The following is a 27568-nucleotide window of genomic DNA, read 5'->3' on the forward strand; positions in this document are numbered from 1 at the left end:
AACAATGTGGGGCAGGATGCTTCTGAGCTCTAAGCCACAGCTCAGTCTTGAAATGAAGGTTTAGTGTTTAGGAATGCCTCAGCCTTGTAATAAAAATGCTGAAATCCCAGCATGCTAAATTACACATACAAGGAGGGCTCCTTTTCTATACAACCAAGAACTATCCGTACTCCTTTTTTTACCTTCAGGTAAAATGCAGAGCCTTTGACATAAAGCACAGGTGTAACTGCCTCAGAGTATGGCATAATGAGCCATTATGATGTTTGGCAATTCTAAGTACTTAGAAAAGAATACTTGGGAGAGTACACCAAGTCTGCTGAATCACCAGGCAAACAGAAGAAACAGAAAGAAAAAAGACAAATCAGGATGATACTTCAATGGGAACAGCTGCAAACATTAAATTTGGACATTACATATTAAGTGCTTAGAGAGAGAGAAAGAGAGAGCCTATATAGTAGTTTTTTACAGAGCCAGAGGGGCTAATACAGTGGGTTAGCCTGAACAGGAGTTTGTGAGGCGGTTGCTGTTATGAAAACAGCAGATGCCACACCCAAGGTGGACAAAGCAAGCTTTCCTTCTGCTTTCTCCATTTGGGTAAGACTGCAACTGCAGTTCAGGGAGGGGGGTTCCATGAAGAACGTTTTTGACATGATGAAAAATGTGCAAAAAGGATGATCAGACATGTCATAAACATAAGGAGAGACAGAAGGGTTCAGTGGGGCAAAGGAGGAAGCACGAGTAGGAGAAGCTGTAGGACACAGATGGTAACAGTCTTCAAAGGAGCTTCGTAGGGGATAGGGGAGGTGGGATGGAGCTCACATTCTGGAAAAGCAGGTTCAGGTGAGGTGCTGAGCTCGGGGGGGAACCAGAGCAGAGCAGCCAGGAGGCTTTGGCATCACTGCCAATGGACAAGACCAGACAGACATCTGTTGTGAGGGACAGGGTGGTGTCAGTCCCCTTCTGAGGTCTCTTCCAGCCCAATGATTTTATAATTTTAAATTTAACAAAGAAGTTGTATGTTTTTTTGGTGAATGATTACCAGTTGCAATGCATGTTGCCTTCTAATGTTATCAATGCAGATGTGCACTTTTGAATTCCCAGTTTTCCTGATTTACCACCAGATCAGCAGATTCAGAATGCCACTTACTCAGATTAACTCCCTGGATCCAGATGTTAGAAACACAAAAAGTCCATTAAATCATCTAGGTTGTTTTCCCCAGCCATTACACAGCTCCCTACCAGTTTTATATTCACTTGCATTTTTTCTGGCAAGTTTGAAGTATGAAAAACACTTTGCTTGGAAGGCTGTTTCCCTGAGCTATCCATTTCACTCTCTGGAACATTTTTCCAGATATTTCACTTAGTTCTTTCCCATGTCATTGTAACAGCATCCCTTTCCTTCTACAGATGTAGTCCCCGATCCTCCTCCACCACGTGCTGAAGCATCCCAAATTGTGGTAATAGTACAGACCTGCATGCATTAGCTTGGCTCATGCACCTACAGCCAATAAAGAAGCTAGACAGATAAAAAAATCCTCCCACCAAGTACCATCTGCTGGTCAGCAGCATCAGAAAATTGCTCCTTCATAGAGTTTTCCACCTTTTCCTCTACATAAATTTCTGTGCTATGGCAACCATGTAATTTATTTTGTTATTTTTGAGTCAGCCTTATCTTACTGTTTTTTCCCTGCTTCCAGTCTCTGAAATGTTTAAAGCCAAACCTCATCCACACACTCAGTTATTGAAATTGTTTCCCAATGATTTCACTAATTCATAGCCTATAGTAGACTCTAAATTCCTGATCTGGATCGATTGCATGGAAGATCTAATACACCTATTTTCCTCACACTTGACTATTTCCAAGCATGAAGCCTTACTGGCTAAGCAAGCTGATAATACAGTCAAGGTTGTGAAAACAAAGAGGAGACACAAAGTACTACATTTACAAGCAGTTACATCCCCAAGGTAGTGATGGATTGTTACTACAGCTCAAATCACTGCTCTATCCAACAAGAAAACTGGGAATAGGCCAAAAATAATATGAGAGAGAAACGTCCAGCTAAGTCTAACTAGAAGGAAAACAGTTGGATTGTGTACAAAGAAAGCAGTTTAGAATATCTTCAATAGGTATAGGAGAAAAAAACCCCAACAAACTTCACATAAATGTTTCTTGCAAGGTACAATCATAACAAGAAAAAAGTTGGACTGTGTTAATTAGTACAACACCAAGGGGTTTGGATAAATGTAAAAGACAGACTGAAGCTGCTCAATCTAATCATTCTTGCTCCAAGCCCTGAGAAACTGTGTGCCTGAAGAGAAACTCCATCCCCGTCTGCATAAACTTAACTGCAATGATTAGCAGACATCAGTTTTGGGCATTATTTCCTGTTGTCCTTCACACTGAAAAGCAATGATGCTCTCTCAATTCTTACTAAAAAAGAAACTTGTATTCTTATTTCAAATCCAAGAAGCTTTTGCCATCCATCACCTTTTCCAAGAAAAGCCTCCTGTCTTGGAGCAAAGCTGAGTGGCTTCTCCCTCCTCACTGTGTTCACCTCAGCAAATGTTTTGTACTTCCCCTGCATCAGAAACAGCAATGGGGAGCTCGACTGACTAGTCAGTCTCAAGAGAGAAACTCCTCCCTAACACACACCCACCACCACAAACCACCATCACACGTAAGGAGTGAGTTCAAAGCACTTCAAGGTGTGAACTCGAAGCTTCACGAGCACTGCCACAGGTCAGTGGCCACTGTCACATTAAAGTCTTGAGCTCCACACACTGACCACCCCATCATCGGTCCTAGTTTCTAGATCAGCAACTCCTGACAGCTCCCACTGGTTAGTTTTATAAGAAACATCCCTTACTTTACTCACAGAGACAGAATGATACTCCCAAACACAATTATTACATTTTATATATACTACTGTATTTAGTCAATTCACAAATCACTACATTCCAAGGTACCAACTTGTGCCTCCTGCAGTTCTTCTCCAAACATATCATGTGTTTCTCCTTTCTTCTGCCTTCCCACTGCTGCTCTGCCTGTAATACTGGCATGGTAAGAAATCTAGATTCCAGTCAGACATTCTGTTCCATGAGCTGTTTCTGAAGTTTGCTTTTTCTTTTATTAACCTACTGATTGTGTGCAGGCCTGGGAGCAGGGATAAGGAAGCAGGATTCACACCTCACTCGTTATAAATGCTCTATTAACTTACTGAGTGAATAATTTTTTCCTGTAAATTGCTTTGCCTGCCCCTCCCAGCTCTATGTGCACAGTTTTAGATGAAATCTGTGAAATGCTTGGTGTTAAAGGATGAAAAACTTTGCTTTTTAGAATCATGTCTATAAACAAAAACCCCTTTTATTACACCTGGCTGCACATCTCTACCAGTTACACCCAGAAAAACAGTAGACAGCAGAGCTCCTCAGGAAACCCACTTAGAGAAAAGGTAATTGTAGATTGTACAGGTGGATCACCAAACTAACCTTTGCCATTTCTTTATAGCTGTAGATATAAAGCAAGAAAGATTCTAGTTTCACTCATTTGCTATCCCTGTCTGAGTTTAAAGGTTTGGAAATCAGGAGAAATGAATTCTTAATGTCAGCAAAACTAACTGGCTAAAGCCAAATGCCCACTCAACATTTACAGATGCAACGGCTGAAGCAGGTCTACTCCCTAACAAAATAAATGTAATGCAAATAAAAGTGTAGCCACATGAGAAAAGGATGGTGTGAAGAAACATTAAAAGGCATGAAGTAAATGGCCATAAACTCTCTGCAATAAATAGTATTTTGTAGGTAGAAATACCTTTTTTGAGTAAAGGAATTTAAAACTTACAAAAATACCTGAATTATACGGACCCAGGAATGGGACAGTGAAGTTCCAGGCAACATGAACACAGCATATATATTGCTATCTGTTCTGTAATTCTGGAAATGAAAATGAGATTAATACAGAAGTTTCTTTTTCCTCTTCCTTTCTCCCCTCCTGCCCTGGCAATGTATCAGGTCCATGTCTCACTCGAAGAGCAGTAAGGGAGAGGAGGTCCAAAAGCACAGCTGGAGTGGGGCAAATACAAACTAAATCTGCTTTGTAAATGAGTATTACACGGGTTGATCTGAGTGGGACTGGATTTTATTGGGTACCTTTGATTGCACAGAAGCTGTCCCAGCCCCTGCTGTCCTGGGCAATGCTGGCACAGCAACTGGTCCCATTTTGTCTATCAGTTCCACATGGTGTCTGCTCAGGACCAATAAATCCTATCAATTTGTAACCAAACAAGTTGGAAGCATCCAGAATATAACAATGAGATAAGTAAGAGCCCACGTGATTTTTCAAGCATAAATATTGTCAGAGCAATGGAAAATAAGCTTTTATAGCTTCTGGAAAGAACAGGAGCTGTAAATACCATGTATCTTCAGAGAGGCTTCTGAAACTGTCTTCTGTTGCATTTTCATTAACTGTCTGTAGAATACATGGAATATAGATAAAATAATTGCAAAGGAGATGCAAAACTTGGAAGAGCACACTCCAAGACAGACTGGTTATCAAAGGGTTGTTGTCACAGTGTAGGGAAAAATAGAAGGAACCTGGGTTATCTGGGATCTGCCCTGGTGTCTGAGCTGCTCAGTTCTTTATTTATGAATTGAATGAAGGGGAAAAAAGAGAATGCTTAATGAGCTTAAACTTGATACTGATGTGGAAAAAGAAGGAAATAGGCTAAGAGGCCAGATATGGAACTAAGAATTACTTTGAGAAAAGTATGGAAGAAAAAGTAGGTACAATTAAAAAAGGATACATGCACTCAGGTAGGAAAATCAAATGCAGAGGTACAAACGGAGAGTCAGTCCCTACAGAAGAGGACAGTGAGAAGCAATGAGTTTTAGTGGATCACAAATCCATCAGGAATTGACACTAACATGCTGCAGAAGAAAAGGTATTGGGAAAGTCATAAACCCCAAGGAAAGGTAACATTTCTGCTCATTTTTACATTTGATTATACCTTTCTAGGCAGATGCCATCCATAAAATTCAAGTTTTGTTTAGTTCCAGAGGAAACAGTTTACAGATTTAGAGAGACGCTCCCCCAGACAGCTTTTTTCCTGTGCCACCACAAATCTCTCCCCAGATCTCCCTCTGCCCTGCTTCTCACAGCCATACCCAAACATTGTTAGTATAATGAGGGAATACCACAACATCCCAAGTGAGCAACTTCTGGTACCTAAACTAGGCATCAACTGTATGTATCTCAACCCTTTCTATTCTCATTATCTCTGAGATGCTTCTCCATCTCTTTCTGCTTCCAAATCCAGCTTTTCAAAGGACAGTTTCATTTTTTAGCACTAAGGTCAGCAGACCTCACCACTCATGGGCTTTAATTTGGCTGCCCACTATTTTTAATCACTATGTTACACACCTACAGTTACCGTTTCAGTGACTGCAGGAAATCTCTGCAATTTGCCTCATCAATCTCCCTTACTCTATTCTTTCTGTCTCGAGCAGAAATTACTCAGAGATTTTAACATCTCTAAAACCATCCAACAGCCTCCCAAACTGTGCATTTGAGGACTTTTTAAAATCTTTCCATGAGCATAAACTATTTGCTTATGAATAAATAACGTTAAAATTGTATGCACACTTTGGCCTATAAATGCACAGCTCCCCTGTAGTGTGACCTGGATTGTGCAAAAGGGGGTGTCAAGTCTTGTCCTTTACTGACAGGCCAGGCACTGTGTGTGGTACTTCTGTGGGCACTGCCAGCCTGCCTGCAGAGGTTCTTCAGGTTGTCTCCTGCGCACGCTGGCAGAGGTGTTTGGCTATGTGGAATGTGTTTCAAATGTAACCACACTGCAGCTCCAAACTGCACCTTCTCAAAGCACCAAGGTGAATTACAGCCCAGACAGAAAGTCAGCATTATCTCTAAGGACTCCCACTGCAGAGAGGCCCATCTGCTTCCCACTCTTGTGCATTACGTGTTGAATTTTCAACATGAGTTATAACTTGGTCTAGAAAAAGCAAGTCTTAACAGCCTGGAAGCAGAAAAAAGGCATGGGAGGGTTCGTAATGAAAGGAAATATGAATGTGAGCAGTACAGTGCAAACAGAGAGCAATGCCACTTAAGCATGCCAATATTGTCTTCTAAAATCCTCTTGCTATGCTGTAACCTTTAAAAAATGAAACATTCCCTTTGTTTTTCAAGGTGTATTTCTTCTAGTTGTCCAATAAGAGAAAGCAAATAGATCCTTCTGAAAATCACTGCTACCATTTAAAAGAATCCAGGCACATGTATACCCAGACTACTTCCTTAACCTTTCAGAACATGCCTTGCAGCAAGGCCTGTTACAGCAACTTAAACTTGGTGAATCTCAAAAGGTAGAGGTTATGGCTTCATGACCACTATACTATTATTTTTTTTAGGATATTTATTCCTCATTTAATTGTGTCACTAAAAACAATTACATGAATGGCAGACCTTTTTAGCACAAAGCAGGGATGGAGTGCATGGTAGGATCTGACCCCACATATTTCAGCACTTAATGAATGAATGGCATATATGAAGGAGCAGAAAGTACTTCCTCCTCTCGCCTCAAGCAGGCATGAACATTTCTGGATGTAGAAAATAAACTAATACAAAGTATATCAATGCAATTTAAAAACACAAACTACTTGAAGAAGACCACTAGGTACTCTGGCAGATGCATAATTAAACACTTAATTTCAGAAAGGCCGAGCTAAAGGTTGAGGGTGCCAACCACCCTCTGCACAGGGAGCTGAAGAGAAGCTTTTAATTACACCATCATAAACCCTGAGTAAAATATACGGTACCCTTTAAATAATCCTGGAAAAAAATGGATGGCAGCAAAAGAAGATGTAGACACTGTGAAGAACTGACTTCTAATGGATTTTTAGATTTTTGAACATGAAAGTAAACAAAGCAGAGAGTAAACTGATTATCCGAAACCAGACATGGAAACCCCAAAACTTGGAGTTTAGAGAGCTCTTTTTTATGAACTATAGTAAGACAAAAACGTTGTCATGAATTTGAGTCACAGAATGAGACCTCCAGTTCAGGAATGCAGGGTAATAGTGCCAGCTTTTTGATATACCCAAATAGCTGTAATTATGCATTTATATGTGCTCTATGACCAATCTGTTGTTCTTGAGCTTGAACTTTTGATCTGGTTTTTCCAATTGACTGCAATCGCACTAATCAGCCGACAGTAGAAATTGCAAAGGAAGGTAAATTTAAGGATTTCAGTTTGATCTCAGCTATGTCATAACTCATTAAACACCACATAACATTTTGGGGCAAGACAACCACACTCACACATTTTGGAGCAACTGCTGGAGACCATCTTGCAAGTAAAGATAGTGTACCTGGGTTTAGAGGGTCACATGTTTCCTGAGACACATGTTCCCTTCAGAGGGTATGTCAGAGACTACCTGAAGACAGAAAAACAAGACTGACCCTGGCTGTGCAGTCCATGCAGGTGTGAACACTGCTGAGAAGTCTTTTAACACATTTAAGCTAAGAGCTGTATTAACAACACAGTTTTAATTCTGAACTCTTCTTATCTCAAATTTTCTCATTCCCCTTGACTGTCCCTTCAATCATAGTAATAAGAAAAACCTCATCCAGATCTCAAAAATCACAAAACTGGCCAAAAAATCTGCTGTTTGAATTATTTTGGGGGGGTGGAGGGGTTTATTTCTAAAGCTCAAGGCTGCACACTAGTCATGACTTCAAGCTTTTAATGTCTAATCATGAAAGACCAAACCACTTTGCAAGGTTATTGAACTGCCACGACTGCTGTCACTGGGGACCCCTCTGCAAGAACAGAGGGGAGAGACGGCAGCTGGAAGGAAAAAAATCATCTTCCCATGTGAAGCAGAGCCCTGGGAAGCTCACCTACCCACAGGTCTTCAGAAGCAGTTATTTTAGGGAAAAAGGAAAAGAAACTGCTATTCTTAGACGCAGCAGAAAACTGGGAGAACTGGCAAAACTGATTAATGGTAGTAATATCACGGGCTAGAAAGGAGGCCACGCTGTGGTCACATCTGTCTCATGGCATTTAAAGCTCTACGCAGTGAGCCTCTGCAAACCTCTTTTTCACCTTCCCTCTATCATTTTTCAAATTCTTTAAGTTGATTCACAGCTCAACAGTTTCACCTCTTTCATGCCAGTACTTCCTGTTGTTCTATATTTTACTGAAGAGTTTGTCATCCCCCTGAAATGTTGATTCCAAAAGGAATCTTTCTGAATGCCTTTGCCACACGTAACACCATCTTGCTGATGGCCAGCTGGGCTATTTTCAGAGTTTACATGTGCCATCCTACTTCTAGTGTTAACATGGGCTATTAATAATCATATTTTTCAACACTTGTGCCCACAAGCTATCATTAATAGCTTTTAAATGTTACTTGAAAAACAAGACCTCCCAGTGGTACAATTATAATTTCAACTACCCAGTATGTCACAATAAAGGAATCAGTCTTCTGAAAAATCCTTGAAAAATACAAATTAATATCAAAGTTTGATTAAAAAGCTCACCTGGGCTGCCAGTAAGTTGCTAACATTTTTAATCCAAAAGATGTGTTTGGCTAATGGTATATATAACATTACTGCAAAATTGTCTTTCTGAGTGCCCATCTAGTGTTTTGCAAAGAAAAAAAAAAAATCTCAATGATAAAAGCCTTTGCACATGTGATTAATGGATTTTAAATTGAATGAAGTTTAGGATACAGAAAATGGGAATCGAAGAATTTTTTGGAGCTAGGGAGTCAGCTTTCTGGTATTTAACTGCTGTAACCTTATAACTGCATTTATTAAGTTTTCAAGTTCCATCTTCAGAAAACAATGGCAATTTTTGCCCAATTGGGACGTCTGCCATCTACAAAAGGGAGTCATGAAGTTGTACCCTTCTCATGCCCTGCATTACAAATTTAACAGCAATTGGAATTAAGGGTGTTATTGAACCTAAAGAGTTTGATATCAGGACTATCAAAATCAAAATGCTGCAACAAACCTGTAATAATAGGCTCTAGGCTGGTAGTGGAAGACAATAAAATTCACCTTTCGAAATGAGTTCATTCCATTAGCAGAGTCATATTTTAGAATTCATCAGAAAACTGTCCTCACACCATTGCTGGGTTTCTTTTTTAAAACCTACGTTTTTAGTGTTGCAAACTGAAATAAATGGCACGATCTAGATGTAATTAAAACATTTTATAGTAAAAAAAGAATGAAGTACTCATCAAAAATTTATATTTTATGTTATATATGCACCTAGCACATCTGCTATGCCATTGGGACAGATGTTTATTAATATGGATATCTGATCATATTGCTAGACTGCTAATGGCTCAGTCATCCATCTTCTAAATACCACACAAGTTTCTGACTATATGTTGAATCAATTATCAAAATATTTCCAAAAAAATCCTTCTTTACTGCTATTGTCTCTGAAAAGCACCATTAACTCGCAGTTTTGTTTCAACAACGATGTTACAACATATGGTGTTTATAACATGTATGTTGTACAAAAGACTCACTTTAAAGAAACTTCCTTTAATATGGTAACAGGTATGAAAATCAGCCAAAATTAATATAGATGTGTTTTGATAAGAGTGATCCCTTGAAATAATACGCTCTCTGGTAAGGCTGGTGACCATGAAACAGGTGACTCAACTGGAAACTGGTCCTTTCAGTTATCTTCAGGAACACACAGATCCTAAATTCTGCTTCCTCATGCAACAGCACACCCTAAATTGCATGCTGCAATCTGTTTTTATTTCTCTGTTTAGTTCTGCTGTCTAGAGGAAACGAAAAAAATAGGATATTCATATTCAAATTCCTTTTCTTGTTCAACTTCAAAATCTTTTGAGTAGAAAAATCTCACCTCTTCCTGCCAGAGTACTGCACTTGTCTTGAAATGCTGATTTTCTTAGTGGCAGTTTAGTCAGACAATTTGACAATTCAGTTAAATATTGAAATATTTGGCTACAGCCAAGCATCAGTGTTTTATGATTTCTCAAACTGTGTAAATAATAATGGTTTATTAAATTAAATATATCCTTTTCTGTCTATCCCAGCACTACTGATGTCCACTACACATTCGTACTCACCTTTACTGTGGACATATTCTCCTACCATCTCTCCTCCTGATTTCTAAGCCCTCATGCAGGTAGAGACAAAGCTTACCTTATTACAAGTTCACTGAAGATGAACAGGCTGGACTCAATGGGCTTGAATTTTTAAATTCCCTTCCCAGTATTTTTCTGATACTACTTTAGCCTCATTTATTTTCTCCTAGACTGACAAGTTGCAGTTTCATGTGGCACTGCCTCAGAATCAGACTACAAGGCCACAGAAGCTCTAGAAGGAGCTCAGACACCTGATATAATCAGAATCCTTCAGATTAAACTCCTGAGCTAAACCAGCACATGGTGTCACCCTATTTGTTGCATTTCAAGGGTTTAGGGGTTTGGGTTTGTTTGTGTTTTGTTTTGAGGGTTTTTTTGAGTGAAAATAATAAGGAAGTTTCTTACTTATCTTTACTCCATTTTACAATTGCCTAATGAACACGACCAGAAGAAGCAATTTCAGCCCTAGGCAGAAGTCTTCATCTCTGCACTATTTACTTGACTCTCACTGAAAAAGTACCTGGCTTTAAAATACTATGCAAAGAGGAAACTAATTTCAGATTTTCAGAATAAAAATATATACTTTGCAGGATAAAAAAGAAAACTTTTAGAATGAAATGCATTTTCTTTGCACTTGATCGATTTGATATGTGCCTTCCTCATGCTTTGGGAAAAAAAAAAAGTAAACTAATTCTCATTTACATTGTTGACTCACAGAGTTATCAACAACCCTACAGCACCAAAGGAAAAGTGTTATGATGTTTCCATCCTCTCAAATCTCCCGTATTTTTCACGGTGAGCTCTCCTTATTGCTCTACTTATGCAGACATAGTGTAACGTTGAGGCTGTGTGAATGAAATCTTTGTACTGTCAGCCTCAAGCACTCAAATATCATGAGTCAGGCTCCAAAATACCACAGAGCTGGAATAAATATCATGAGACTTGAAATAGTACATCTGCAGTTCTTCGTATTTACTTTTTTCTTCTTTTTTTTCCCCAAGATTTCAGGGTCACATTTTCAAGATTTGCTCAGCAGCCATGAAAGTTAATTAAAAATGCTGGAGGTAAGTAAGTTTCTCCTACAATAACAAACCTCAAGTGCCAAGACACAAAGTAATAGACATGCAAAGATTTTTAATAACACTCTGAATTACCAACACTAACATATGAATGCAAGAAAAGAGCAGTTAAAACACGAGAAGTCTTAATTTCTGCCTGCTCATCAAATGTCAGTAAGAAAGTTCTCTTGCAGTCACACAGTGGTGAGAGGTAAGTGGGAATGAGAGAAGAGAACATGATCACTGGCTAGAATACATCACTGATGCCAAGAAAAATAAAGAACAGAGGAAAGACATGGGAAAAACTATTACCACAGGTGCTGTTTGCTAGCATGTGTAGCCTTTAGCAGACAGTCCTGTCTGCTTGTAGTGCTGTACAAAGCTGCTTAACTCACTTTACTTTTGCCTCCCTCATTTTAAGAGTAAGGAATTTGCTCCAGACTGGCATTAGAGAGCATTCCTCACTCCTGCTGCAGAATACCTGGGGTGAGGAAGGGATTTCCTTCCCCACAGTGATGCAAGAATTCACCTGCTGAAATGCCTGGCTGCAGAGACTGCAAACTAGAGCCAGAATCTGGGGCTTACATAGATCATTCCTTACTGTTTTGAACTTCCTGGTGTAACCTCAGCCATTCCTGATTACATTAATTATGCACTTTCAAGGTTTTCTTAACAACCAAGAAGGCAGGAAACTTTTCTTAAGTGGCACACAGTTTCTGCAGAAAACTGCATTCAACACACTTGACACAATTCAATCAGGCAAGTTACTTGTCATGAGCAAGTGTCATTGTCACTTTGCTGTGTCAAGATGAAAGCATTTGAAAATATGTTTGGCACAGGCTCTACAGTGAATGAAACTGTGTAATTGTATCATGGTGGGTGAAATCTCCTAGGACTGAAAAGAGAAAGTATCCTCTGAGAGTGTTTTAAGTTGAATACAACATTCCCCAAATATAATGTGATAGTCCTGAATAAAAACACCACTTTGTCTGAGTTTTTATCTGTATTAAACCACATTTTAGTCCAAGGTCTGACTATAGCTGCAGCTTGCTTCCTCATCCAACAGTACTTAAAACTGAAGAGAACTCCTGGAACAAGTTACTGCCTTGGCAGGGAACACAGTACAGACAGCTGCTTGTTCACTGAAATACTGACAGAATTTTGAGGGTTTCTGCTCTGAGGCTTATGTTCTGTCCCAGCCCACAAGAAGTTCTCTTTCTGTGCTAATAACCCCGCTTTACTGATAGGAAAAGCTGCTTTTATCACAGTTCAGCAACCATTAAACAGCCACATTTACTTATATATTTATATCTTTACATTTATAACAGTCCTCTCATTATATCAGCAGTATCAAGGGGCTGTACAGCTTTATAGCATGGCTTGTCTTAGGACTGGTTGGGAAGAAAACTCTTCCAAATTTTGTGAAAATACTAGTAAAATTCACTCAGTCAAAACCACTGCCCAGCCTGACTGAAAAGGAAACACAAGATGAAGGCTCCACACTGCAGCAAGGGTGTAAAGGATGGCACTGTCAATGAGAAACTTAGTGAGGACTTCCCTCTAAAACATCCGCATAATCATTTTTCCTTGCACCCTCCTTCTGTTTGGTTTGCTTACTGTCAGAAGCCAAGGGGAGATGTTATCCGAGTGGTTCTCCCTTGGGAATGTGGGGGAACACGGAGGTGATGTGCATTCTCAATGAACTGTCTGTTCTTCAAACACCAACCAGACAGCACCTGAGCCCACTGAGAGCTTTATGATCAGGGGGAGGCCTCAGGGCCTGCCATCCTGACAAGAAACAGCTCTTGGAAAGAATTTGATGGACGAGTCTGAAGGTGCCCTTTGAAGAAAAAGTCCAAACAAATCCCACAGTCAGTTAAAAAAGATATGAGAAATGAAAGACTCATTCATTCTTATTAATCCAGGCTAAACTGCAAATCCCAAAAGCAAAATTATGGTTTGTGCAGAGAAAAGCTGCAAAAAAAACCCCATGTGAAAAACAGAACATTCCTAACACAGGTAAAGTGCAATGATTAATCTGGGTAGGACTGCACATTTATAGCCACTGAATACTTGGAAATGTAAACAACATTTTTTAGGCATAAAAGCAAAATTAAAGGCAGTACCGACTGAACACTTACAATACCCTTTCCAACAGCAGCAACTCGTTTGGCAGCAACTTTTTCCTGCTACATCCTGTGTTTCCCACACCATGCCAAACCCTTGGTGTAACACAGCACCAAGCTCTCACGGCTGCTGGTAACAGATGTCCAGCATCTGGTGCCTGCAGCTCGTGTCTTCCTGTACAAGAACTGAGAACTCTTTAAGGAAATCACTTTTAGAATACTCATGTTATCATCATCTGCTACCTCTGACTGGCCCACTTGAAAAGCAATATCGACAGAGACCAGCCAGCAATAAGGAAGACATTCCAGAGAGAGGAATGGAATCATGTATATTCCAGCACAGAAACCTTGAAGTGCTAAATTAACTGCGACCTATGATCTGTTTATAACTATTTAGCCAAAAAAAAAAGTTATTTAAGAGCAGAGCATTACCATATGTCTAGCAATTACCACAGGCCTATACATACAGAAGAGGCTTCTAAGCCATTACTCACTGAAGAACATCCTGCACAGATGATTCAGCCAACAGGAAAAAGATGCTAAAACCAATGAACAAAATTGAAAACAAACCACTGCTTAACGCTAAAAATAAATCAAAGGTGTTAGTGTAAATGGCCAAGTATTGTCTTAATTTTAGACCCAGCTTACACAGTTTACCTTCAGCTCTAGGAAAAAAAGAGACAGACACCTCAGGACAGCAACAGAACTAGTGATAAGTCATCCAGGTGGAAGTGGGAAGCTGACCTGAATAGTGAAAAGCAGAAACTACATTATTCTGCTTTCTCTTTCTCTGACACTGCACTAATCAGAAGCACACTATCTCCAGGACAGCACTCATTCCTGGGGTTAGGCCTGTGGGAAGAAGTGTGCTCACAACATCCCTTCCCTCCTCCTTTACAGCTCTGGTTGTATTTTTGGTTATTTCATTTCGCTTCTCAGTTTATTGAGGACCTGTGGCCTTTTCATCAATTTAAAGAAGACCTCAGTGTCAGCTACTTATTTTAGGGGAATAATAGAGGTGCCTATGTAGGGATGATCTCAATTGTCTGTGAAACAGGTATGACTACAGCAGGTATATTTAAACAGTAACTTTTCAATAAGTTTACAATGAAATGAAGAAAAAACCCTACTGACCTCTGAAACTCCTTCCATTAGCTCACACCCACCCCGGGTATACTGGAGAGTGTCACTCCTTCCCTCTGCCATCCCAGAGCACCCAGAACTATTGGAATTGTTTGATTCACTGCTTCCTAACAGTAAGAATAGACCTCAGATGACCTTAACAGTTCAGGACTGAGACAGGTATGAGAAAATACGGTGAAAAGGGATCTTATGTTTGCAGTCTGCCATGTAGATTCCTCTACATTTCTACCTTCAGCCGTCTTCTGAGCAGCTCAGGTAAGATCCATGGTGCAACCTTTCAGTGAAGACCTGTGGTGCAGGGAGGCAGCACTGTGCTGAGCAGGTATTTTTGGGAACATGCCTCAGCTGAACATCACTACCAGTGCCATTTGGAGGAGAAACACAGAGTTTGAATCCCCCAACAGGACCCAAACAGCAGCTGCCAAAGGTACTGAATAAAAAGCGTGTGTTAGAAAATGCTGTACAGTGTTGGAAGGAAAATAGTGTGAAAACCATTGGCAGGCTGTGTGAACCATGAAAGGTCCTGGTTTAATTAAAAAAGGCTGGAACAGACTCCAGTCATAATTTTAGCAGAAAACAGCAGTTCAGCACTGTTTCTATTGTTCACCATGCTCCCAAGGTGAGCATTTTCAAATAGTTTGTTCTCAGAAGTATGCATACTCCAAAAAGAAAACTAAACTAAAAGGTTACTAAATAAAATTAACTACAGTAAGGTTTCTTGCAACCCTGCAGCTTCTGGGAATAATTATATTTTGTTAGATGGCAACTCCATCCTAGATTGACTCTTGACCATAAAAAAATCAAAGGTTCAATTGAAATTAGTTCCTGTGGACTGATCACTCAGAGAGAAGAAAGCCAGACATTTGGTAGGGTGAAGACAAATAATACAGGAGCAGTGATTTGAGAAAGATGAAAGCCTTATCTCTCGGAAATAACCATGGCTTCATCTGCACAGAGAAGGGTGACCATAGCAAATGCTGCAGTGCTGTCAAACAACTGATCTGTAACCCGGTAGAGGGAAGAAGGGAAAATAAAAGTAAAATAATAATTTAGGAACAACTGAAGTAATATACTCCAGCAGAGAAAAATATAACCATATATCTTCTTCCCAGCCTATAATGTACTACTGGTATATCAAATGATCAAAGCCAGACACACAAATTTGGGAGCCTCTGGCTGATTTGGATATGTCTGGGTACCATAAAAACATGGGGTTTAGGCTGTGCTGTGCCTTCACCTCATCTACATGTTAAACAATGAGATACATCCACAACACAAAGGGACAAAACTTGATTTTTCTCCAATGCTTACGAATTACTGTACATGCGAATGTAAAAGAAGATAATTTGTTTTACAAAATCTCTTTGCTTTGGAAAATGTGTCTTATGGCCTCAAAAATTTTTCACGTTTTATACTCTGATAGAAAAGCCTTGATGTACGAAGTTAATAGCGTTGCTTCTAAGGGAAAAGAGCAGAGGAGAAGAGAGAAGTCCCTGACAATAAGTCTTCCTCAATCCCTTCTCCAGACTGCCCCCTTGCCTCCTCACCAAGATCAGAGTGACAGTCCCAAAAACAACATCCCTTTACTTGATTCATCTCCTCCTGGCAACCACAAGGAACCCTCTGAAGAGCAAATTCTGGTGACCAGCACTGCAAAGCCTGTACAGCATCAAAAGCACTCTCTTTTGCTTTATAAAACAACATCCCAGTGATCTGGTTCCCTTTTATTTCACTGTCTGCCTTCTTTCTTTTAACAGTTACTACTCATTTTTATGTACCCTTATTGGGTACTATCTGTCACTATCAAGTTCACAAACTCTGCCTTGACAATTACACTTCAGACTTCTATTTCATGAACACCAGCCAGGCCAACAGTCAGTAACTGCCATAAATCCATTTTTTTTTTTTCACTCTTGGACCATAAATTGTCAAGAGAAATGTGGGTGTACATCATACTCTGAAAGCAACTGATCTCTTGTAGAAGTAAGCAAAACTTTCACTTGAATCAGCATTAAATTCACAGGAAAAAAAGTAACTAATATTTTATGTCGAATTTCTGGTCATAATTAATTCACTGCTGTGCCTACCCTTCCAATGAAGGGGCTGCAAAAGTTCCCAGTCTTATTTCCTGGAAACTCTCCAAAGGTTTAAGCTTCTAACTTCTGCTAATTAATTCAGGAGGAACCTGAACATATGGCGTTATAGCCAAAAATATATAGCACGTACAAAATATAGCAAATAAATTCCATAAAAATAGGCCTATATTTTAAAGGGAGGGGAAAAGCTGGGAGAGGTGCTTTGACTTTTTAATGACTGCTTCTTTATTTTCCTAGGAGACATTGCTGGGTGCTCTTACCCAACAACAGCTTGAGCGAAATAAACATAAAAACAAGTCTAGTGTCAAGGCAGTGAGGTTCAAAAGGCAGATTCAGTGATGTGCCAGTTGGAGAATGCTCCCAAAGCTGACACTTCCCTGAGCACTACCATAAGAACAGCAAATCATAACACGTTTCGCTGCGTGACCTCATATCCAGTTTGGACATTACCTTGGCTTCCCCTTCTGAGTGGAGCTGAACCATCAGGATGGACTAAGAATCAGCTCCCTCTATTCCAGGTGCCATGGCCTGAGTGCACTAATGGGCCTTAATAATGCTGACCAGGCTCACCCTCCCACGGCCCTGCCCACTGGCCCAAGACCTTCATTTAAGATCTGGCCTGCACCCCACCCCAGTCCCTGATCTGACTCACACGCACACCTGTCTCCAGCCTTGCCCTCAGGTTGGATGTTGGACCTATTTTGCCAGTATCCTGTCTCCTGGATGGACTGCTCATGGACATACTGGAGTCTGACTTTGACCCCTTCTCCTTTTTGCCCCTCAATGGACCATAGAGCTGCTTGGCTGCTTACCTTGTCTGGGATGCCAGTGGTTATGGGCACCCTGTGCTCCTTTGAAATCCCAACACTGCTGAGCTGAGCAGTGCTCAGTGCAAGGGCTGTCTGCACTGGGATTACCCTTGGATCTTGGCTTGCCTCCCTTAGAGAGCAGCTGGCATTGCTGCTCCCTGACAATAGCTCATATCCTCACAGTCTTGGGATCTCACTCCTGCTGGCCCAAGGACAAGGAGGAAGATGCCCGTGGATGGAACCGGAGCAGCCCCAGTCAGAGTGTGGCTGACCCTGTGGAACCCCACAGTTGAGGGGTACCTGTCACCTCTGGGGGCTGAGGAGCTGACATGCCCTCTGGCCACCCCTGATAGGTGATGAAAGCACAACTTAAACTGCTGCAAGGCACACCTGCCTTCATGCTGGGCCTAATGCTGCTCTTACAGGTACTGCTATTCCTTGTTCCATCATGCTCTAAGGAGATCGTCCCACCACAGCCTTCCCAGCTGCCTAGGAAAACTGGCCTGGAAGCTGTTAAATTACTGCCTGAACTACTCTTGCTTTACACTCCTCATGTCTCTGCTGACAGGAGCTGTTATTTGGGAGTTCTGAACACACCTTGTCCTCCGAGTGTTGTAGTCCCTGAAGACAGAAGGCAAAAGACAGCTCTTTTTGGCACAGGAGATACAACTTGTCACTTAATTATGATTGTATTTGCTGTAAGGTATACTGGGACTTTATAGTTAACTTGCTTCTAGTCCTGGATGGATTCCTGCCAATGGATAGGTAGATCCATGTCTCTGCCTTATTTATGATTTCTTATGTCTGAATTTTACTAAGTTGTCTCTGACTTGCCCAACCAACAACCATCTCTTTATCTCTTCACTTTCTTACCTCAGCTTTTATGCTATTTTAGAACTGGGATCAAGAAGTGCTAGGTACTCTGAAATAAATGTTAGACTAATTCTAAGATTTCAATGAATTCCTTGCATTTTTTGCAATCTTATATGGGACTACAGGAAAAATAACAAAGCAACAACTGTTACTTCTCTGACTTTTTTGAGGACCAACTGTTTTTAAGGAAATACTAGTTACACCTAGAGATGCTCAGACAGGGAGGTTGTGTCAGTAGGTTGTTTTGCCCTATGTATACAATTTGTTTACCCATACATGAGGTGCAACCATCAGCACAAACCAAGTATTTCCACAGAAACAGCAGAATTAAGAGGCTCATTGTTTCAAATGGAACACATTTTCTTGGACTTAAATTTATAAAATACTTTTAGGATGTGGAGCATGTAATTGCTCTATCAGAGGAATTAATCTTCACAGCTTCCATGACTATGAGGCATTCTGCAGGATGCAAGAAATGATTCAGAAGTGGCTTCGTACAGTCCAGCACTAAGTCAACTAAAAACATCAAAAAAGCAAACCACCACCAGAATTTTTAAGATGAGGACTTTTACATAAAATTTTAACTAGACAACTGGTAGAATTTTCTTTGTGATAATGGGTCTGAACTTCTAGCTGTATACATGAAATGTAGGAGTCATTTTCCATTGCAGCCGGGAAGTGACTGTTTGTTTCAACTCAATTAAAACATCATTCTAAATGAACTTTATGTCTACACTGAAAAGGCTGCCTTTCTGAGTCCTGTTGCTTTTATCAATACCTGTTTTTCTTGCAGGAAATACAGGAATTAAAAAAAACAGTTTGAAAGCATTGACAATATAGAAGTTGAAATTAGGAGGGTTGACTGTTAGGCTAAAGTAAGTTTTTATCACCTTTCTATTAAAAGTTTAAGTTCAATAATTGTTAAGCTCAATAATAGGAAAGTACTATGTTCACTTTCATTTCCGTTCCAAAGAAATGAAAGTTGCACAAATAACATGTCTTTTTTAAAAAAATAGTTTTTAAATGAAATGCCTCATCCTTCCAAGGAAAGGGGCAATTATATGAACAGTGAAATAATTACACATGCTTGTAGTGTAGATAGATATCCACAATGTAATTATGTCACTGAGAGAAGGAAGAGAGAGTAACAGAACCTCCTTCTGTCCTGATGTTTTGCTAAAGAGCTTGTATTTTCCCAGTATGACTGCTCTGAGGACATTTTCAGGGACTGGGAATCTATCCTGCCCATCCAGGGGCATTGTGAATGTCACGTGCTGACTGCAGCCAGCAGCAGTACCAAGAGATGGGAGAAAATGTGTCTTTTAGGGTTATGACAGTGAAGGCAGGTGGTTTACTTAATGCAGCAGAAGTGAGAACAGAAGTGGGTGAAATGGCTGTGGTTAAAGAACAACAGATGACACAAAAGGAACAGAAGACTGTAAAAACAAAGCCAATCCACACAGGCCTGTCTCTTCCTAGTTTGATGCTGACATGGAGCTTCAGTTTATCTATTCCCTTGAGTATTTCTAGACCAAGTTATGAGCAATAGTAAAAAAACTGTTAAGTGAATGCAGCTGTACATGAGTCAGCTGCATTTTGTCACAGTAATGTTGCAGAGGAAAGGAAGAAATGTTATGCTCATTATTTTGGTAATTAGCTGTTGGCTGTATTGGTTTACAAGTGTTTAACATGCTTTGTTAACCTGCAAAATAGCAAGGATCTGAAAGTTGTGCTTGTTTGTCTTATCACCCAACATCCTCTTCAGCTGCACACTGTCATCCATTTAGAACCTCCTTGTGTCACAGTCTGAGAGTAAATTCTGACCTTGGAATCCCTAACAGAAGTATCTGAACCAGACTAGGCGTCCATGATTTATTGTGTTTGTTTAATAAGAATACTATTGATGTTAATTATGCATACTACAGGAAAATAAATCCACTGAGCCTGAAGGCAAATTGGATATCTAAATACTTAGAGTAATACTGAGTCATAAAACCAAACTGTTAATGATTTTTGGGGTTTTTTGCCTGAAATGTTCCTCTTCTGGTTCTAAGACTTCAACTCACCAGGTGATTTTCACTTTGAAATACACGGTATTATAAAGTAACTAATATATTTGGATACTATAATTTCTTTTTAGAAATTTTACTATCAAAGGATATCTAGCACTTACCTTTTAGAGCTATATTGAGTAGCAATTGCCAATTATTATTAATTATTTGCTGATGTATGTATTTAGGAATCAGCTGAAACTATTTTTAGTATAGAAGTGGCAGAAGCATCCACAGGAGTATCGTATGAACTACCGTATTCTATGTAAGTATCATTAATCAAGACACAGTAGTACCATGAAGGAAATTCAGACTCAGTCAAAAGCTTTTGAGATGGACAGGAGGACACAAATACTTGATTTTTTTGCCTTCAAAATCCTCACTTATTTGTGAAAGTTGCATTTGTGCAAATTTTAGAAGCTCTGTGACATTCAGGAAGAATGAGCAGTACCAGCTGATTCTGTGTTACATGGTATGATTTAACCTGACACACTTCAACAATCCATCACAAACCTGAGAGCCCGTGTTTCTATTTGAGAGCAACAACTGCCTGAGGCTACTACACGTAGTTCTGGCAGGACAGTCAGTATCCTGAAGTACTGCAAAATCTTAAACAACATTTACAACTACTGTAGCTAATGCAATTCTGCTGCTCATTTTAACAGTAAAAGTTATCTGCTTCATCTACTGTGCTGTAACAAGTAAATCCTGCTGGTTCTGTTTGACAAGGCCTGTATGATAAAACACGTGCGAGTATGCACACACAACTAAACTGTACCTGCTCTATAAATTTACCTTAAATAACAACTTTATATACTTAACACAAGTAGAAGTTGCTGATAATATAGAATCCTAAGGAAGGTTCATCATCATCCTTGCCCAAAGTAATTTTCTCCAAAATAACTCTGTCCTTTCTGATGCCTCAGTTGTACAACACCCCTGTTGACAAAACTGTCACAATCTTTGGGTGATTTGTCATGACATAATCTTACAGTGAAAGTTGTTTGTTCTCATATGCAGGTTACGATGCAAACACTGAGTAGATATGGACTCTCAAAAGCATCCCAATTGCTTAATGAAATAATGCCAATCAATGAATTCCCTGATAGGAGCAGGGAGGGGAGGGAAAGGGGAAATTCATGCTTGTATCTGAAGTTGAACTGTAGCTGTAATGGCAATTAATCAGTTCAGGGGGTTTAGTAATAAAGGTACCATTATCTTTTGTGGCAGTGACAAACTGGGTTGGTAACTGGGAAGAAGACAGAGTAGGAGAGCTGGGACACGTGATTTCCAGATGGGTGAGAGAAGCTGGATGCAACTGCTGGAAATCTGAGGGTTAGAAGGGGCCAAAAAAAAGGCAATAAGTCAGTGGATTTTAGGGTGCAATGAAAAAGCTCCTCAGAATTTCAGAACCATCCGAAATGAGCTGAACAGGAAATAGTAGCATCCTGGGTAACTCTGAAGTGGAAAGGGGTACCAGGAAAAGCAAATCAAATAGTGAGTTATGGTGAGAAGTTTCATGGACAAACTTGACTAGGAATAGAATCCCTCCTTGGTCCTCTTTCTTCATTATCTTTTTGTCCCATAGTCTCTTCCAATCCCAGTAACTACATGACTGCCATCTTTGACCTCCCATCTTCTTTTTGGATCCCTCTTTTGCTTTCCCAAGCAAAGACTAGAAGACCAGATGAACTAAGGTTGCAGACTATTCTCTGGTGAGGAGACTTGCCTGATGGGGCAGCTGCACTTGGTCTTAAACAAGAGTGCAACAGAGAGAAAAGATTAGGTGAAGCTGCAATCCTTGGAACTAGAGGTAAAAGCAGAATTACATTTAGTCTTACTGTAAGAATAAAGGGGGACAGCTTTGGGAGGATGATTTTGCTAGATTTATTTTTTTTCAAGTCTTGCTGATTTGTTTTGCTATTTCTCATATTAACTCTGATACTGATGCCATTTTAGAAGCAAGTGTCAAGCAGCAAGAGCAAATATGAGACACTTTCTGAACAGTTTGCTAAGGGCTGAACTCTTTATTTAAAGGAAGTGTTTATACAGCCCCATTTGGAATCTAACAACCTACAAAATGGGTGAGGGGTAAAAAGTCCAGTGACTCTCATTTACTGCTTATACTAAAGAATACTGAGAGGGATTGTCACAGAGGCTTCAATCCTGAATCCATGGACTCCATGCCATTAGGACATGCTGTGAAACAGCCTGGCAAAGTCAGGTACCAGCACGAGTCTCTCCCTGGCGTATCTTCGAAATCACCTCTCACATGGCAGTGAGCTCTGCCTTGTACATCAGAATCTCACCTGAGTCCTGGTGGTACCTTTCCTATCACCAAAGTGTGTGAAAATCTTGCATGAGGACATCCTGCAGTTCTCTGTGTGAAGGAACTTTCCTTGGTGCACAACAGTTAAACACTGAGGCTGTCCACCAAAACTATTCTCAACAAGTTCTGACTCTCAGGAGCTCCCTTTATGCTTAAACCATCAACCCTTCTTGCTGCTTTCTCAAGGTGAATTAAAAATTCCAGTGTTGTGATCCTAAGCACTGCTTGAATTAGATACACATGTGAGCAAAGAAAACTTATGTCTAATTATTGGTAAATACCTTTTTAATTATAAATGTGCTGTGGCAATGGAAAACAAAAATCCTGTTCCATTTACACATAAAGCTTTGGGAAAAACAAACCAAACCAAACGCAACCCTATGATTTTTCTTGTACCTTTTTAGCCAATCAGCAGAGAATTTAGAATATTTTCACCACAATATTATTAAAACTGTTATGGCAGGTCAGGCAATTTTTTGATATTTACTTCTATAGAAAACACAGCAAAAGGACGGAACACTGATGTGTGATTGACCCATGTGACTAAATACATTTTCCTCATAAAATTAAAGGTTATAACTTCTCTTTAAACTTATGACTATTCTCTGATTGAAAATGTGTGTGTTTGCACTAGGAAAATGTAACAGGACACAAGGAAGAAACAAAAATTTGAATTATGTGAGCACACATGGCTGTTTATACATAACAAAATCCCTATTCTTTCACACCCCCCCTTCCTTTTACAGGTAATTCTGCCTGCTGTATGTTGAAAAACACCAGTGGAGTCTTCTTGATCAAATGCCAGTACTTTTCTAATCTCTCATTCAGATACCACCCATCAATACAATGTCACAGTGTCACATATGCTGAAGTCTAAGCAGTGAATTAAATTAACTGACTGTACTACATTTATACAGATTATTACCAGGAATTATGTTTGCTTAAAAGCTCAGTTTAAAGGAAGAAAACTCGTTAATTGCCAAGACAGAAGCTATTCCTTAAAATTAGTATGTTCCCATACAGCAGGCCAGATATGCCACTGGAATAAGTGGAAGCTCAAAACCAGAAGGAACTTCCATTTTGAAACCAGTAGGTGTAATTTTTGTACTGAGTTTTCAAGTGTGTAATGGTCCTTGTACAGCTAAAACATTTCGGATGTTGGATGCCTCAGAGTACAAAGGTACTTGGTACTTTAGGTGCAAGCAAGTGAATCTCATAGCACTGAAATAACCTGCAGCAACCATCACATTGCACACACTGCACTGCCAGGGACACCCTGTCCCTGAGAATTCAGTAATCCAAAATGGGACTCACACTAAACACTCATCTTGAAGTCATCCAAGATGGCCAACAGGAAAAACTATGGACAAAGCAATCCTCATTAGCTCATTCTTGCCCAGGAAACTGAAAGCCTTTCAAAAGCTGAACCAAGAACTGAAATCCTGTTTCCCTGCTCCATAACACAGATCAACACAACGCTGACAGAGTTTGGGCCAAGACGGAGTTCCGTGGATAGAGATGTAAATCCATATCTATCACCTCCACCCACTCCTTGCTGGGCTACACAGTATGTGGTGTGAGGGATACAGACATGATGGCTTTGTGGAAAGAAGGAAGCATCTCCCATTCCTGATAATTTTTAGCCTAATACTCTTGAAGTTGAAAAGTAAGCCTAAAGCCCTTCCAGCTCAAGAAAACAAATGTCCTGCTATCCTGGGTGAATCCCCAAGGTATCAGAAAACCAAACAAACCCTGTTGTGTACAGTTCTGCACAGTAGGCAGATTCGGAGGAGGTGCAGACAAGCACTTTGGATAGATCCTGACCCAGTAAGGTACCCTGGAAGCACCCAGCTCCTCTGAACAGAGAAGTGACAAAGCACTTCTGCACATTCAGAGGAAGATGAGAAGTGACAGTCACACAGGAACTATCTCCCAGGCTTTGCTCATGTTGGCACAAGGCCAGTGGTAGAAGTGCAGGTTTCTGGTCAGCCATGGGGGGAGCCAGCAGAGCCGAGCTGAGATGGAATGCTGTGAGAAGGACAGGGATGTGGCTGCAGCTCCAGATTGAGGATAGAAAACATAATCAGACCCACTGATAGCTCATTTGTTTCTCAGCTTTGCTGAATGCCTTCACCGTTAAAGCCATGGCAACACAGGAACATTTTGCCTCATTCACTGTAGCCCTCCTAAAGAAACTAAAACTACAATCCAGTTCATTTTCAGAAAAGTAAAATTCAGGAAAGAAACCTCTACCAAATTCTCTTATTTCTAGCAGCAATAACCTTCAGCAAGAGAATTAAATTGGCAAGAACTTTGTATGTTGTCCCCAACAAGCAAGTGTGCTGGATTCCAAAGGGAACAGAGAGCCACACTTTCAGCAGAGCAAATGCCTGGTGTCCACTGCCTCCACTTCTGCCCGTCAGGGCCAAAGCTTATTACTGCAAATATGATGTGGTTTTTACAGAAGTTTTAACAGATTAATAGATTCCAGTAATCAATATAACCAGTTTTCCATAATCAGGCCTCATTATCATGTCCATGCTACCGATGAGCAGCTGCTGCCAGCTGCTACAAACTTCCAACAATGCCTTTCTGCTCTTGTAAATTCCTTTTCCATCTGTCAAGCATAAGCTCACGATGACAATGATGTACAGTCATTGTGGTGAATGGATAGTTCACCACAGCAAAGTCCATCATCATCAAGTTTCAGTAAGCTTATGTCATGTATCACATACAAAGTTTAAAAAAAAAAGCTGGAAAAATATGTATTACATATAATTACAGTTGTCTGCTCTAGTGTCTGCAGAGGACATGCTCAGGACTGTTCAGTAGGACAAGAATTGTTTCAAATGAGGTTCTGCAGGTCCCTTCTGCCAAGACTCAAAAAAATCAGAGGCATCTGCCCTATAATCAAATAAGGAAGTTAAGCCATAATGAGCTACTTCAGATGGTTACAATTTACCGCAGTCCTAACTTCCACTGAGTAATCACTGATTATAACTGGCCTTCACTGAAGTCATCCTGAAGTATTTTTGTTAATGATCCAAGCTATACACACCAACAATTTATGCCAACATCATTCCCAATTACCTTCTGTCTGAATAATGAGTTATTTTGATACCAACATTAACTTGGTTTTAGTTGAAAATATTACTGTTGCATAAATGGTCAAGGTAACACACAAATGCAAAAGGTGACCTTGAAAAACTAAAACTTTGAAAAGCTCTCATTGAGATTAAATAACAATGAATGCATGGTAATACCATTTGAAGAAAAACAGAAATCAGCTTATGTAACAAGTGACTCAAATACAGAAATTTACTATTTGTCTGAGTAGTTTCTGATGTTACAAATACAAAATGTCAGAATCTTTTATTTCTTCCATGTTCAAGAACTTGGAGTTACAGATTGGAGAGCTCAAACCCTAAGGGGAGCTGGTGCTTGCTGTACATGTACTTGCTGCAAATCTTCTGTGTGTCCAGAGAAGGGAACGGAGCTGGGGACGTTCAGCCTGGAGAAAAGGAGGCTCGGGGGGATCTTCTCACTCACTACAACTCCTTGACAGGAGGATGTAGCCAGGTGGGGTTGGTCTCTTCTTCCAGGTTACAAGAGACAGGACGAGAGGAAAGGGCCCCAAGTTCCACCAGAAGAGGTTTATTTTAGATATTAGGAAAAAATTTCTCTTCTGAAAGGGTGGTCCAGCACTGGAACAGGCTGCCCAGGGAAGTGGGGGAATCCCTGTCCCTGGAAGTGTTCAAAAAACACGTGGATATGGCACTTGAGGACACGGTTTAACTATGAACAAGGCAGTGCTGGGTTAATGGTTGGACTCGATGATCTTAAGGGACTTTTCCACCTTAAACAATTCTATGATTCTATTCCCAGATTTCTACAGAGCAGGAATTGAAAAAGCCAGCTGGCACTTAACTGCCACCTTTGGTAAACAAGAGGAAGAGCCAGAGGAGTTCACCTATTGCTCAGATAGACACAAAACTTGTAACCATATTACTAAAGGACATGTTCAAAACCAGCTTTATAAAGGTGTGAGACAAAGTTAGGTAAGATAGAAAGTATCTCATAAGACCATTTCTGTATTACAGGGTGACTTGATTTCTGTTACCAAGGGCCCTAGACACTGAAGAAAACACTTGGTAGGATAGTCCTCCCCCCAAGAAATAACAACTTGAGTATTAAACACATAACATAGGAATATATACTTGTATGTACTTGCACACCTCAAGTTATAATCTAAACATCTGTGAAGTAAAAAGATTAATACAATCCCTAAAATTTGGAAGAGAATAACAGACTCCATCTTCCAACAATGTACCATATTCCCTACCACACTCTGAAGTGCAGACTAGGATTTTCACTCTCTCTCCACAAAACATTTTAACTTTACCTTCAAGTAAATTATTGTATCAGAGTAATTTCAGAGTTCTCCATGGACTCTCCGGATATCAGCAGCACTTCATAAAGAGCTTCTCTTTGACTCAAAACTGCAGATTATGCCGTGTTCAACTGAGAGCCATATATATAAAATTAAGACTTTGAGCTCGCCTTTTTAATTTTGATTATCTAAAGCTGGTAATATAAAGAATTTTGGCGAGAGAGGTGACTTTAATTGTAAAGATTGACTTTATGGCATAGAATGTTCTTTTTCAAAGGTCTCCATACAAATCATATACTCTTAAAAAGAACAAGGTTGCAGAGTCCCCCATGCAGGTCTTTAAATCTTTCTCACACGAAGGTGAATTTGGAAGGTGCCAGTGTGATAAAATGCAACAGCTGTCTTCCCCAGAATGAGCCTAGAGCAGAGCCCAGCTTTGTTACCTGGTCCAGCTCTATGCAACGCTGCTCATTTACACACCTGAGGAATTTGTCTAAGAGGCTGAGATTTTTCTTCATACCTTGCATGAATGGACTTATTTTATGAG

The 27568-nt window shown here is 40.0% G+C and overlaps 1 protein-coding gene across 7 annotated transcripts in view; it reads right to left on the reverse strand.

Moving 5' to 3' along the window:
• The window catches only part of CTNNA3 (catenin alpha 3), a 443012-nt gene that overhangs the window by 20476 nt on the left and 394968 nt on the right, over positions 1-27568 (reverse strand). The window lies entirely within an intron of this gene.

Source organism: Manacus candei, unplaced genomic scaffold (genome assembly GCF_025592945.1).
Source record: "Manacus candei isolate 608988 ecotype Guabito, Panama unplaced genomic scaffold, ASM2559294v1 h1tg000050l, whole genome shotgun sequence".
Classification (NCBI taxonomy): Eukaryota; Metazoa; Chordata; class Aves; order Passeriformes; family Pipridae; genus Manacus; species Manacus candei.